General features: G+C 35.7%; 1 protein-coding gene across 1 annotated transcript in view; it reads left to right on the top strand.

Annotated features, from left to right (window-relative positions):
* The window catches only part of TTC29 (tetratricopeptide repeat domain 29), a 116,276-nt gene that overhangs the window by 31,185 nt on the left and 71,378 nt on the right, over positions 1–13,713 (top strand). The window lies entirely within an intron of this gene.

Below are 13,713 nucleotides of genomic sequence, written 5' to 3'. Positions count from 1 at the left end.
ACTGATAACGAAGGTCTAGGTAGGATTTCCTAACTAATTTGCACTCACCTGATAGCAGCTGCAGGTGAACTGTGTTTCCCTAATGCTTTACACAGAAGTTATACAACAGTGAGAAAGGAATTTATTAACTTAAATAGAAGATTGGCTTGATGATATCCACTCTTGAGATATTGACATTAGCTATAATATTTTCATGTTTTCTTTAAATGCTTGGTAATAATCTGATTGATTACTTACTTACTCCAGTGTTGTTTTGTTCTAGGAAATGAAGTTGATCAAAATCCGGTTTCCCAGTTGATAATATAGCAGTTGCTTAAAGCCCAGCCGGTCACAACCAAATCATTTTTACTTGGGATGAAAAATGCTTAGTTAGGTTATCTACTTCTTATTCAGTAGAATAAAATTGCTGAAAAATTGCTGGACTTTAATTTTTTTTGCAATCTTTTCACTTGATCCTTGAGTTACTAAAAAATAAAATTTTAAGGAGGTGCAGACAAGCAAACATTTGTATCTACTTGTAATTTTGAAGGCTCTGAGTGTGACTCACTACTGTTATCTAAGCACTGCCTAGAAGAAAACATTTTCTACTTTTATGATGTCTTAAGCAAAAGTTGTTAAATACTTAGATATCTTGAGGCCCACCACAAAAGCATGTAAGTAAAGTTATGATATAGCCTGAGATGATCAGAGGAGCAGAAATTTTATTTTCCTGCTGAAGAATATTAGAAACTTTTAGAAGAGAAGCTTCTTATTAACCTTAGTAAAGAGAGATAAAGCAAAGTGGATTTTTACTGCCCAGGGTAAAGCTCCACTGAATCTATGGGGTCTGTCTGTTGCAAGTATTTTCTTTCCATAGAGAGAGAGGTAAAAAAATAAGGAAGCTGAGAGAGTAAGCATAGGATTTGCTTTGAAGGACTGCTGAGGAAAAAAAATAGCAGATGTATTCCATGCTCTTTTTATTTCCAAGGGTGAAAAATTGATCCAAGGGTGAGTTTTGACTGGAGAAAAAGTGTAAGAGCAGATGTTGGCTTGGCATTGTATAATATTGCATCAGTATTCATGGTGTTATAAATAAAATTTTAATTCTGCCATTTTATTTTTTTTTTTCAGTTATTTACAATTTTGTAATTAATTTTTGAACCAAATTAGCCAGATGCCCACTTCTATGGGAGTGTATCTAAGGGACTAAATGTAAACATCTGGTCCCAGTTCTTTTCAGTTCTCTCATCCAGTAGTGTATTTTTCATTACTTGGGAAAGGAAGCTGTCTATATATGCTTAGGACTGATTGCTTGGGAGTATAAAGTTAAACATGGACTTGTAAAGATTGTTGTTTGCCTTGGAAGAAAATCAATAAATTTGCTGGGTAATTTTTGTGTAATCAAATTTAAAGTTCTTTGACTTTCAGCCTGGTCCCTGTCCTAAAGGCTGGATATAACCTTATGTTCATTAATCTTCAAAGCTAAATATTTGAGGTGTCAGTGGTGTAGACTTCAGTCATGATATTTGGATGCAGGCCATTAGTAGCTGCCAGTAAAGGAAAGAAAACAATAATAAGTGAGTAGGCTGCTACAGATACAAATGGAACATTCTGCTTGGAGCAAGCATGATTATAATGGCCTTTCTTCACAGAATGAGATTTTTAACCTCTTCTCTAAAATAGTCTGCCTGTAAAATAAGGTCTGAAGCATTCATTGATTATTGTAGGAGTGTTCGTATTATGATACTGTTCAATTAGCTGTGCTCCCTAGTTTGTCTTTCCTCAGAGGGCTGATAATAAGTCATTTTATTACTTTAGTTACTCATTATTTTACTATAGTTGCTCATTTATTACTTTTTTTTAATAGCTCTTTAATGTGCTGATGTCACTTTACAGACACTGAAAATGCAATGACCTAACACATTTTTCTCACATTAACTGCAGAATTACTTGTTGTCCAAGTAAGCACAGGCTTTGCGATAGAAACTCTCTTCGGAAATACAAGTTTTAAACTAAATGTTTTTCTTCCTGTGCTTTGAATACATTTTCAGAAGTAATATCAGTCATTATAAATGCATACAACTTTCTGCATTTCAGAGAGTAAGTTTATAATCATAGTTTATGACAGACTATATTATTATTAACTTTCTGCTGAATTGTCAACTTGAGGTTTACACTGTTGTATCCTGCAGAAGAAACAGTGTGAGTGCACTGACAAACACAATGTCTAGTATTGTTTTGTATAGGTTCTTACGTCATTGCAATATTTGAGTGCTTTCAGTTTTGTGCTAAATGCTTACCAGCTATCATGCATGAAGTGATATACACCTTATATATTTGCATTCCAAAGTTTAAGATAACTTACATCAATAAAAAGAGCAGTCTGGGGAAAACAAGGAATTTTTACTTGTTGGAGCTATTTGCTTCAAATAAGTTACAACAAAACCAGATCAATTTCTATATTATTCAAAAGCATAGCAAAAGCAGACATCTGAAATTAGGGTACTTGTCAGCTGCAGTACTTGGAAACGTTTCTGGATACTTTTAAATAACTAGTTTGAGAAAGCATATAAGTATCACAGTAGAGTCCAGTGAATAAAACTTTCACAATGAGTTACAAAACTCTATCAGTGCCACGCCAGAAACTGGATCTCCCCTGGTATGAGAGCTGAGGGGCGTGTGGAAGTGATGCCATTAGTCTCAAGGCAATGGTGACTTTGAACTAGTCATCAGGTTTATATTCTGCTAGCATGTAAGGATCAACAAAATTGGAGGTAATACTTTATCTGTACTCTTTACAGGCTGAAAAGATTAAAGACAGGTGGAACTAGTGAGAGAAAGGGACCGAGTACAAAGCAAATAGCAATGCTGGTAATTTCAGAGCTGATTCCCACAACATACAGCTAATCCAGAAACCCAGTTTTATCCAACTTTGTGTGTTTTTTTAGATTGCAAATCTTAGGAGACCTTGATAATGAGTTCCTTTAGTCCTTTCTAAACTAAGCTTAGGGATTTCAAAGATATGCCATATTCTGCAATTTAATGAAGGGTTTATAAGTGTTCAGTCCTAATCCAACTCTGCCTTGATTATAAACAATGTTAAGGTCTGATTGCTTTTCAAACAGAGCAATGTTATGCCAGAGTTGATTACTTCTGATCCCTTTGCACCTACCTCAAAAATATTAATAAATTGCACCTGATTTGTTTGAAAAGGTATAGTTGTTTTATCTGTGATCATGGATAAAATACAATCTATTTTGTATGTTGGAATTTAATAGAAACTTTTCTGGGTGAAAGACCTACTGAACACAACAGACTTGTAAGTTTAATTCATTTGTTGGGGAAAAAAACACCACAGGATTCTTGCAGACTTTAACAATCTCAATTGAGACTGAGGTGTAGGATTTTGCCTATCAGTTTGCCGTCATACTGAAATTCAAATTTTTATCAAGGCATTGCAGAAGTTGATGGAAAGATTCTGATTGTGTGTTAGGGGCATTTCACAGAATGGCTGGATTGGAAGGAACCTCTGAAGATCATCTAGTCCAATTGCCCTGCCAAAGCGCGTAGACCTGAAACAGGTTGCACAGGATAGCTTTGAGTTATGAAGCTTAAGTATTAATTACTAGATATATTTGCTTTAAAACGACTCCAAGATGGTTCATGACATCTCTTGATTTTAGAACATAAAGTCTAAACTGTTTATTTACTTGTTCTTAGTCAAGAAATTCTTGCTAAGAATCCATTCTTACTAAGAAATTGTTGATTTTGTATTTAGAATTGTTTATGGCAAGTGTTTTTTAATTGAAAACTGTAATGTATGAATAATTGAGAGAAGCTCAGCATAAATTCTTGAGTATCTATGCAGAGGAAATATGCACGTTTAAGCAGAATTTCCCCAATTGGTTTGCCTTCAGGCAGAAATCATTTATATTCACATATAAAAAAGAGAATGTTAATATTGCAAAATGAAGTACTAAAAAGGTTTAAAAAGGCAAAAGTTAAAATGGCTTATGAAATTTCATATGCTTTTGTGTGTGCACATTTTGCAACTTTATTTTAATTACATAAAAATATAGTTTCTTTTTAGGAGATTCCTAAGTATAGCCAGAATAAAATTCACCTGTGGAATGGGTGGCCCATGGGCACCTTCTACATTAATAGAGCTTTATGTTGTTATCTATGCAGCAAGTCTGCCAAGCCCACTTAAACAGCAAATCCTCCATAGTATAATGGAGAAATGCCCTGCTTTACAATCTGATTGCATAGTTGCAAACAGCTGGTAAATAAAACAAACCAGGGTGACAGCATTTGTGAGGAGAGATTAATTTGTTCCTCACTACCTGTGGAGTGCGAAGCTGTCACTGATAGCAGAATTGCTGCATTTGTCCAGCCTGTCTATTTAACAATGTTATGTTTCCACCATAAGGCCCAGTATCTCAGATCTCCATACTGTTGTATCCACAAGCCCAGGTCAGACACTGGAAGAAGCCAACCTAAAATGAATCCCACCTCTTTGTTCAGGAACAAAAGCAGCTCATATTATCAGCTAAAAGATAGGTTTTGTCTATTCTTGTGTCTGTATTGGAGATTCCTTTATGTAAGCAACTTGTCTTGGTTTAAAATGATACCCAGTGAAGTTTGTGATTTTTGTTAAAACATCAACCTCATCATTATATTTCTCTTTCTTTTTATAGTGAGAATTGTCACTGTGTGGGCCAAAAAGGGGAAAAGGATTTAAATATATAAATTCCTATGTATTTTTTTTATATAGGAAGCTTGTGTGCTAGTTAAAACATGACAGTGACTTAAAGGAGAGTCATAGTTCTAGAGATTTAGAGATTCTCTATCCTTTTGGGCAGGAACCTGTTTGTTCTGCATTTATACAGTACCATTTCCTGTGTGCTTCTACAGCACTTGTACTTGGTGAGTACTGTGAATACATTTATCAGTGTGTGCTGTGATAAACTAAAGCTGGATGAGAACATGCTGCTCCCTGGCCAAGCAGAGTGCTGCTGTCTCAACATGTACAGCAAGTTCTTCCTGTCTTTCTGTCTGTCTGGAATTTGGATCAATGTCTATCCTCAAGATATTAATCTTTTTTAAAGTGGTGGGAACCTGCTGTCCTACTGACTTCTTACCAAATTAGCTTGCAATTCACTCCGAAAGTAGCTGAAGAGCAGGATGATCATATGGGCTTGTTCCCTGTGGAATGTAAAAGTGTCTTTTTGTACTCTTCATTGTCTGGAGGGAACATACATGTTTATATGACAGACCAAATCCAGTAGTAACCAAATCCCATTGGTTTATCATGATATTCCCCCCTCCTTGCCCCACATTGCATATCCCAAACTACTAACTAACTTCTCAGATTTATTCCTAGTTGTGATTATAGTTTTCCAAACTGCTTTTTCAGAAAAAGGCATGCAGGAATAGTTCAGACCTGTAAACATACTCACTTGATTCCAAATCCCATGTCTTTGACTACATAAACCTGTTGCTAAATTTTACACTCATGTAGAGACATATATTTTAAAAGAGTTTCCACATTAGGGAACTTTAAAGACATAAAGAAGCCTTCCCTTAATGGGACATGGAATTCTGCATGCTCAGTTTGACCATTTAAGGCACTTCCAGACCTTGATTTTCACCACATCAACTGAAGCTAATTCTCCTCTGTTTTTCTGCACTATCTCACAAAGTGATTATATTGTTTTGCTGATTGCTTAAGAATTGAATATATAAGTTGGCTGGGAAAAACTTGATTGTAGAGCATAATTTTAAAAATTTAAGCAGCAAATTGCTAGGAGTTAGTCTTTGGATATGCTGCTTTTCTCTGCCAGCCAGTAGCAGACAGAAGCAGCCATAAATCCTGCTGGATTCTTGGGAGGACAGATTTTAAAGGTTTATTAAATAACTGAGCTTATCCTCCTGCAAGTGCAGAAAGTAGTTCCCTAGTAAATGGCATCTTATTATTACAGGGTTGTTACTGGTATTGAGCTACAACTACTGTCTTGAATTGTTGTTATAGGAATTAGGAATGTTTTCAGTTCAAATTAGCATAGTCTTAAGAAAATCTGGAAAAAGTTTCTGAATATGCAACATGAAAGCAGAAGGGGTCTGTTAAGTTCATAAAAATATTTTTCATAAAATTTTTTTTATTCTTATTTTTAAAAGGTATTGGTAGGTAATGAAGATATTTTGAATGAGAGAACTCAGGTAGAATTCTGTAGTGTTCCTATTTTCAATTCTGAAATGAAATCCGGTGAAAATGTAATGCTTTCTACACGCTTTTGCTTCCGTTGATTTAAATCAAGGTTTATTATTAAGCACAGGAAAGTAATAATATTCTTTACACTAAGAAAAACTTAAGTTTCCTTAATCCTTTCATGGTCACTCCCACTTTCCTACCCTGTTCTTCAAATGGAGAAACTTTTAGTCCTGATATAATAACTGGGGAGAGGTCTGTATTCTTGCTTTCTAATAAGCTCTTCAAAATACTCACAGCAGTGCACAGGTGCTAATTCTAAAATGTCATTTTCATTAAAAGTTTTGACATATGAAAAAAGATCCTAAATTAGTTTCCATTCTTAGGAGTTCAGTGATTGTAAAGTTCATTTTCAAGTCATGAAACTACTGGAAAAAAATGATTGCTGTCTACATTGAACTATGAAATCAAAATATTTTAGAAAAAACATTTGCTGTGTGCTTGAATATAACGTGTGGCACTCAGGTGAACTGTTTATATAGACACTTCTGTACCAATCATATTCTAAATGTTTTTGGTATCAAATATTGGTCTGTTTGCTTTATGTGCATGTTCATAAGACTATGACATTTAATGAAGAGATCTTTTTAAAGTATGGATAGCCATGAGTAAATTATACTGTGTTTGATCTGTGTTAAAGATTCAAAGTCCAAGATATTTGAATAGAACTTAGAATAAAAATGTAATTAGGTTACATCCCCAAAGTCTGATATATCTTTAAACAAGACTGCAAATGAAACTTTATTAAAACTTCAAATGAATTATTTCTTTGCTTTTTTAAATTCTTTTTCCCTCTCTTCTCTTTCATGTCTATTACTGACATTGCTGCTTGTATTTTACCTGTCTTTTCCAGGGTGTTTTAATTATTTACTGCTTAATGACTAGTACTGAGATGAAGCTGCCCTCTCACTCATGGGTTTTTTTTTTTCTTTGCTTCAAAGCTTTGAGAAGTCTTGGAATACTCTAGCTGGACCAGCAGTTGTCATCATAAACTTTCCTGGAGGCAGTGTTTCCTTTCAGTAATTGATAAAGGAGCCTGTTTCCAGAGGTGCCTATCCAGTGTCACTGGGAGCTGATGGAATTGCGTGTCCTCAGCCATTACCAATGATCTGTAGAAGCCATAGGTAAAGCAAACATGAAGCTGTTAATAAAAATATATGTTACTCTTCAGAGGATCATTCAGGTTGGTTGGGATCTTAGCAGGTCATTAGTCCAGCTGCTACTCAAAGTACACTTCTGAAGTAAATCATCTGCACCACAGAACAGCTCCAGTGCTGGAGCACTGCATCTGATAATAAATCTATTATTGGAACCTATGAAGAGTAAGGGGAACTGGGTAGAAGCTGAACAAAATGTAAACACTGCCAAAAGAAGTATTTAAACCAAGGCAAGTATTTGACTTGACATAGCAAAAAAAGTAATTTAGTGAAACTAATCTGCTTCAGTGTCACTTTCTCCATTTAAAAGATAATGATTGTATTAATCTTTGAGGTTAAATATAATATAACTTGTTTTCATTTAGTTCTATTGAATTTAAACTCTCAAGCCCTAAGAAACGGAGGTGCAAAAGTATGTGCCATTCATCACCGAGTTTTCTGATGCCTTTTCTTTCTGCACCTATAGACATAGAAATATTTGTGGAACCTGAAATGGGAGCATCCCACTGAATGTGGGCCCACTCTCATCCAGAGCCTGGAGCCTTACAGTGTGAGCTTCCTGGATGCGTTTTGCATCCTTGGTAGTCTTTGCATATGAAAGCACTTTGATGCTCTGCAAACGTGAAAGAAGGCTTGAATATTATTGTGAAGCAAGAATTCTATTCTCTCTAAAATGGGTGTGTGATCATTTAGCTAATGTTCAACATTGTTTGCAATGTTGTCCTCTAGATTAAAATTGATGTATATCAAAAAGTGTTAATTTATATATAATCAAACAAATCAGAAGAAGGCATCTGACAAGTGCTGCTTTCATAAAATGTGTTAACCTAAAAAGATAAAGGAATTTTAATTGTAAACCAGAATTTTGTGTGTTGGTTCATTTGAATATGAATGTAAGACAGACAAGTTAGTGGAATTTTCACTTGGGGCCTGTGTGGTTGTCTGTTTTTTTTTTTCCCTTGCTGGTCCCCAGTACCCCATTCCCAAAGCAGCTGTCATTTCAGCTGCCTGTGGGAAAACCCTCTTGTCTGCAGCTCAGTAGTGCTGGCAGCAGAAGGGGAAGGGATTAGAGAGCAGCCAGGCAACCAGAAAAGCCAGCATTATCCCTACCTTGTGAGGTGTCTCTGGGAGAACCCTTTAAGCAACACGTTTTTAGAACACGCTTGACATCGCTGTGTGCTGGTGGTGTGATACAGCACATGTGAACTGTCCTTCTGTGGATTCTGCAGTCTGCACTGCCCTCTAGGTTTGTATAGGTGTATTTTGAGTGCTTGAGCTTTAAGGCAAGTAATATAGGTCCTCAGAGGACAAGACTATATATGCTGTAATGCTCACTGGATTACTACAGTTATGATTTTCTTTCCAGACAACACACATTTGTTTAAGTAATGTAAACAGAAATAATGTACCATCCTCTAAACTGCAATACCAAGGACTAGCCTGGCAGTTCTTCACCCAGAGAAGGGAAGAGAAAATATTGTCTGTTTGCACTGCAGTCAGTCCACCAATGCTACATCTCAGGTTGTGTGAAGCTCAACTTTCCTTTTCTCTCTTCCTTTCTCCTTTGTGTCCTCAAGTGCTCTACTTCTCAGGCATGATTTCAGCTCACCTTAGGCAACTTGGACTCCAGGTAAGGTCTGCTGGTGCATTGTCAAACTGGAGAAATGGTCAGAATACCCTGTGGTGAGCCAGCATGGTCATTGCAACATTCTTATGAGCTGCCTATGTCATTTGGTCAAGCTCATGGTGGAATCTTTCTGAAAAAAAAAAAGCTTCTGTAAAGTAAATTAATATAAGGTTTTATCCATTATCTTTAAAATATTCGCTTTGATTGTTGTCTGATGGTTGGTTTTGTTTGAGATGGATCTTGCAGAGTTACGAAACCGCAAAATTTTATCTTAAATCCCTTCCGCAATTTTTTTCTTGTTTTTTCAGCAGGCACGTGAATTCAGGTTATTGCATGTGAGAGCTGTCCCAGTGGCTTCTTTACAGTTAATTTTACCTCAGGAGTCTGAGGTGGTTCAACTGTTTGCTGAATGAGAGCCCTGTTTTATGTTTCTTGTGAACACACCTCTGTTAAACACTTTTGTAACAATCTCTGTAGATAGAAAACTGTAGCAGATTTAAGTATTTCAGCGTGAATAGTGCTGTCAAAATTGAATGTAGAAACTGAGCATAATACAAGTGGTTCAAGCAGTTAGACCAAACTGTAAGTATATATCTTTTGAAAGATAATAACATTTTTGGTTTTCGTTACCATTAACTGATGCTTCAACCAGATTTTGTGTTCTCATTGTATAGTGAAATAACTGATGGCAAGAGATGCTCTTGATTAAAACATACCACAATAAAGTTTATTGTTCCTTTAGGTTGTTGTTTTTATCTACAGTGGAATATTTTCTGAAGCCCTGTACAACTGTTTGCAATTTAGAATTAAATGTGCTTTCTGCTTCTAGTGGTGCTGCTGAGGCAGGGTACCTAACAGACCTGTCACTTTTCTTGTGCAGTTGTTTCTGTGGCATTATTTTCATTGGCAAATATTCGAGCTGATAGAAAAGGAAATCATTAGGTGCTCTCAGTATTGCTGAGGCATGGAGCTAGAGCAGGTCAGTCACTGCGTTTTGCAGATTGTGACATTTTAAATTACCTGTACACTACTGAAAGCAATCTGTGGACCTAATTAACACCTCACCTAATTAAAGTCAGGACTGTATGTAGAGAATTCTAGATAGTTTAGCACTGCCTTTATTTATTAAATACCACACTATTCAAATTTGAGTTGCTAATTTCAATATTGAAAACTTCAGGTTTGTGTGCTGTTTTCTTAAGTGGGAGTAACTTTTTTTTTTCTCCTTCAAGTAATCAATGCACTGCTGAATGAGTTCATTTTAATGCACTCAATCATGCCTCTAATGTTTGTAGCTTACGGGCGCAAGCATCAGTAATGCAGGAATGTTATATGGCTTTAGTTTGGGCCATTTCATAAAATATTCATGGAATCAAAAATGTGCATCAAAATAGCGGCTGGGAGAATTACATTTATGTGCCTGCTTTTATGGCAGCTTCACATTTAAACCCATTTGTGTTAATATCTAGTCAATCTTTCTACTTAAAAAAAAAAGGCAAAATAGTAGTCTCCATATATACCCTTTTTCGTTTGATATCTATTTTGATATAAAAAATCTGTGGTTTTGGATTGGGTTTTAAGAAGGAGAATTATAAAGGAACTTTTAGATGATCTAAAAACATTTCTCTTCAGTATTTAAAAAATTACATTGAATTATTTTCCTTGAATGAAAAGATTTATTTTTTTTACTTTGAAGCAACTGAGTGAAAACTATAGCAAAAATCTTTGTGTCAGAATAATGTCTTATATTCAAATGTAATTGTTTAAAACTGATCTTCTACTCCCAAAATTATATTGTGACAATGTTTGCCTCCCGTATTTAAGACTAAACTCTTGATGACAGGATTTCTTTTGTTATGCCCCGAGTTATATTAAACTATAAAAAATTATAAAAGTGTAAAATTTTAGTAGTGGTAGTACATATGTTGTAAGAGTTGCCATTCTGGTTTTTGATTCCTTTTATAAGAAGGAAAAAGTGACATCGGAGATTCTCCAACTCAATTTGGTATCCACTGAGAGAAATTCTGCATGGTGGTGTGAGAATAATATGCAATTGCTATTAATGTTGCCAACTGAAAATAGCTTTACTGCTTTGTGTAACATTCTGCAATTTTTCAAACATGGATTTCCTAGAAACACCTTCTGGATTTTCTCTTTGAATTCCTAGACCTATAAAAATACATTTCTGCAAACTATTTCAAGTGATTTTGTTACTCCATTGTTTTTCCTCTCATTTTGCTTTTTTTGGTCTTTTGGTTTTTTTCAGTTCATAATAAAAGTAATTTAAAACTCTGCCTTGTCACATCCTAAGTGAGATAAAAATGCTCTTATTCTCAGAAATGTTCTGCAATTGGCTAATTACTTTCTTTTAATGTTTTTCAAGATTTTTAGATGGCATTCTATGTATGTCTGCAGCCAACACTTGCAGTAGTTCCATGTTTAAAAATTAGAGTGCACTGGCCAGATCAGTTCTAGCTGAACTGACTCATGACATGGCATAAACTCACCAGTGCCCTGAAAAGATTATTTTCCCACAACATTTGAGTTTCACGTAAGCATTATGGATTAAATAAATATGTCATTTGCCAGTAGCAACATGAGATTTCAGGTTATTTTAATGGAAGAATAAATTCCAAAGTCTAAAACGTTTTACCTTCTGTGAATTTGAGAAGTGTCCACATAGCCAGTTTTATTTGGGAGAGTCTTCAGTGAGCACATTCCCAGCCATGTAAGGGCTTTCATGTCAGGAATTCTATCTCTTCTTTATTTAGGAAACTAGCAGGTATTTTGCCTTTTTGTTCAGCACTTTCTATTTAGTGTTTCTGTGAGCAGATTGTTTCACTTTTCACTTCATAATCTTTCTTGGTAATTCAGTGAAGCCAAATGTAGTATAGATTCATTTGAATATTACCAAAAAAATCATATTTCTTTCATATTTTGAAGCTTGGTGTAGATGGATTGTTTCCTAAGAGGTATCATTGAGATCTGGCAAAAGGAGTGTCAGGTCACAGCTCTTATGGTTTGGCCAGCTCTTGAGGACTATGGGGTACATGGAATGCATGAGTTCGATTTCTAGTCTGACAGAAACTTTCTCAAGGGGATACTGCAAGAGGGGAAGCTTGGGTAAGAATCACCATACCTGATAGTTCTAACAACCTGAACAATAATTCTTAAGAATGCAAGTATTATTTACCTAAATGATGGGTCCTCTTAAGAGATCACGTTAGAGTGTCTTAGGAGAAACTCAGATACGGTGTTCAGCTTCAAGGTGATACCACTCATTTGTTTGCTGCTTCCCATTCCTACTAAAAGTTTTTGAGAAACACATGAATCAAATTCTATTAAAGAATCCATTACTCGTGGAGTGTATCCCGATGACTCAAGTGTATGACTGTACCCTTTCAAAAGAACAGTGTATCTATTAATGAACTTTGGGGAGAATTCCAAGAAGGAGTCTGTATGTGTTTATGAGAATCCGAGTGAACAAAATGCTGGATCTACCTATTAGCATTAAATTTTAACTCAACTTTCAATCATTTGTCACAAAGCCAACCTGATCTTCTCCAATATCTTAAATCTGCATTTAGCAACTTGGATAACTGGAATTCTGTTGACTGCTGAGTTGACTGTGCCTTAAGAAGTTATCTGGCCTGGACAGACAAAAACTCGAATTGGAAGCCTCTTGAGAATGGACAAGGGTTTTCATCTGGCTTTAGCTAGTCTACATGTCTATTTTCTGTACTATCAGGGAGCCTGTAAACAGCTTGTACTGGTTGTGATAATTTCCCTGTGCCTTTCTATTTGTGCAGTCTGATGTCAAGTATGGGACATTTTGGAAAGATTGTGTAGAACTTTTCCTGTTTTGCCAGTGTTTTGGACCGTCTCTCCAATACCTGTCCCTAGCTAGAATGGAACTGAGTAAAGCCTGGTATGTCTCCTTCCACCTGGCACTGCACTCTTCAGCACCTGTTGTCTCCTTGGGGACTCTTACACAAATTGTAGGCTGTAGAGCCATAAAATTATTTGTCTGTGACACTCATTTAATTCATTGTGTCTTTGAAAGAGGAGTTTCTTGTTACTTGTCAGTTTTAGTTGAACTCGTTTTAATCATCAGAGAAGCTTAATATGAAAATAAATTTAATTCTAATAAAGATGAGTTATGTTTTATATTGCAAAGTTGAAAGCATGGTTATAAAGGGGTAACATATGCAAAAGACAAATCTAAATTGAGTTAATAAGAGAAATCTGTCATAGCTGTTCTGCTGCCTCTAGGTTGGCTGGAGGCCTGGGGAAAATAACCTCATTTTCTCCAGGAATGCTTAAAGAGGATCCTTCTCCAAGCTTTTCTCCCTTCCTTTCCTACAGCTGGGAAACAACTTTCCTCCTTCCGGGTTCTTTTTGAAGTTTGAATGCAGCACTGAAAAAAAAGACTGCAAAACAGCAATAGTTCCTTTTAAATCACCTCTCAGAAGAGGTGTAAACTACAAACACTTCTAAGTGAATTTGTTGTACGGTTTATTTCAGCTTTTAATAGAAATAGTAGTTGATATATTGACGATCTATGGGACAAGATTCCTCCATCACACACACACACAAACTTATAAAGGCAAGGTCACGTTCACAGTTCTCCCTGCTGCAGAATAGTCTTTGCTAAACAAGACACTGTGACCAGAATGCTTTTT

This window comes from Corvus hawaiiensis, chromosome 5 (assembly GCF_020740725.1).
Source record: "Corvus hawaiiensis isolate bCorHaw1 chromosome 5, bCorHaw1.pri.cur, whole genome shotgun sequence".
Classification (NCBI taxonomy): Eukaryota; Metazoa; Chordata; class Aves; order Passeriformes; family Corvidae; genus Corvus; species Corvus hawaiiensis.
The sequence above is the reverse complement of the archived record's forward strand: the minus strand, read 5'-3'. Positions and strand labels throughout refer to the sequence as shown.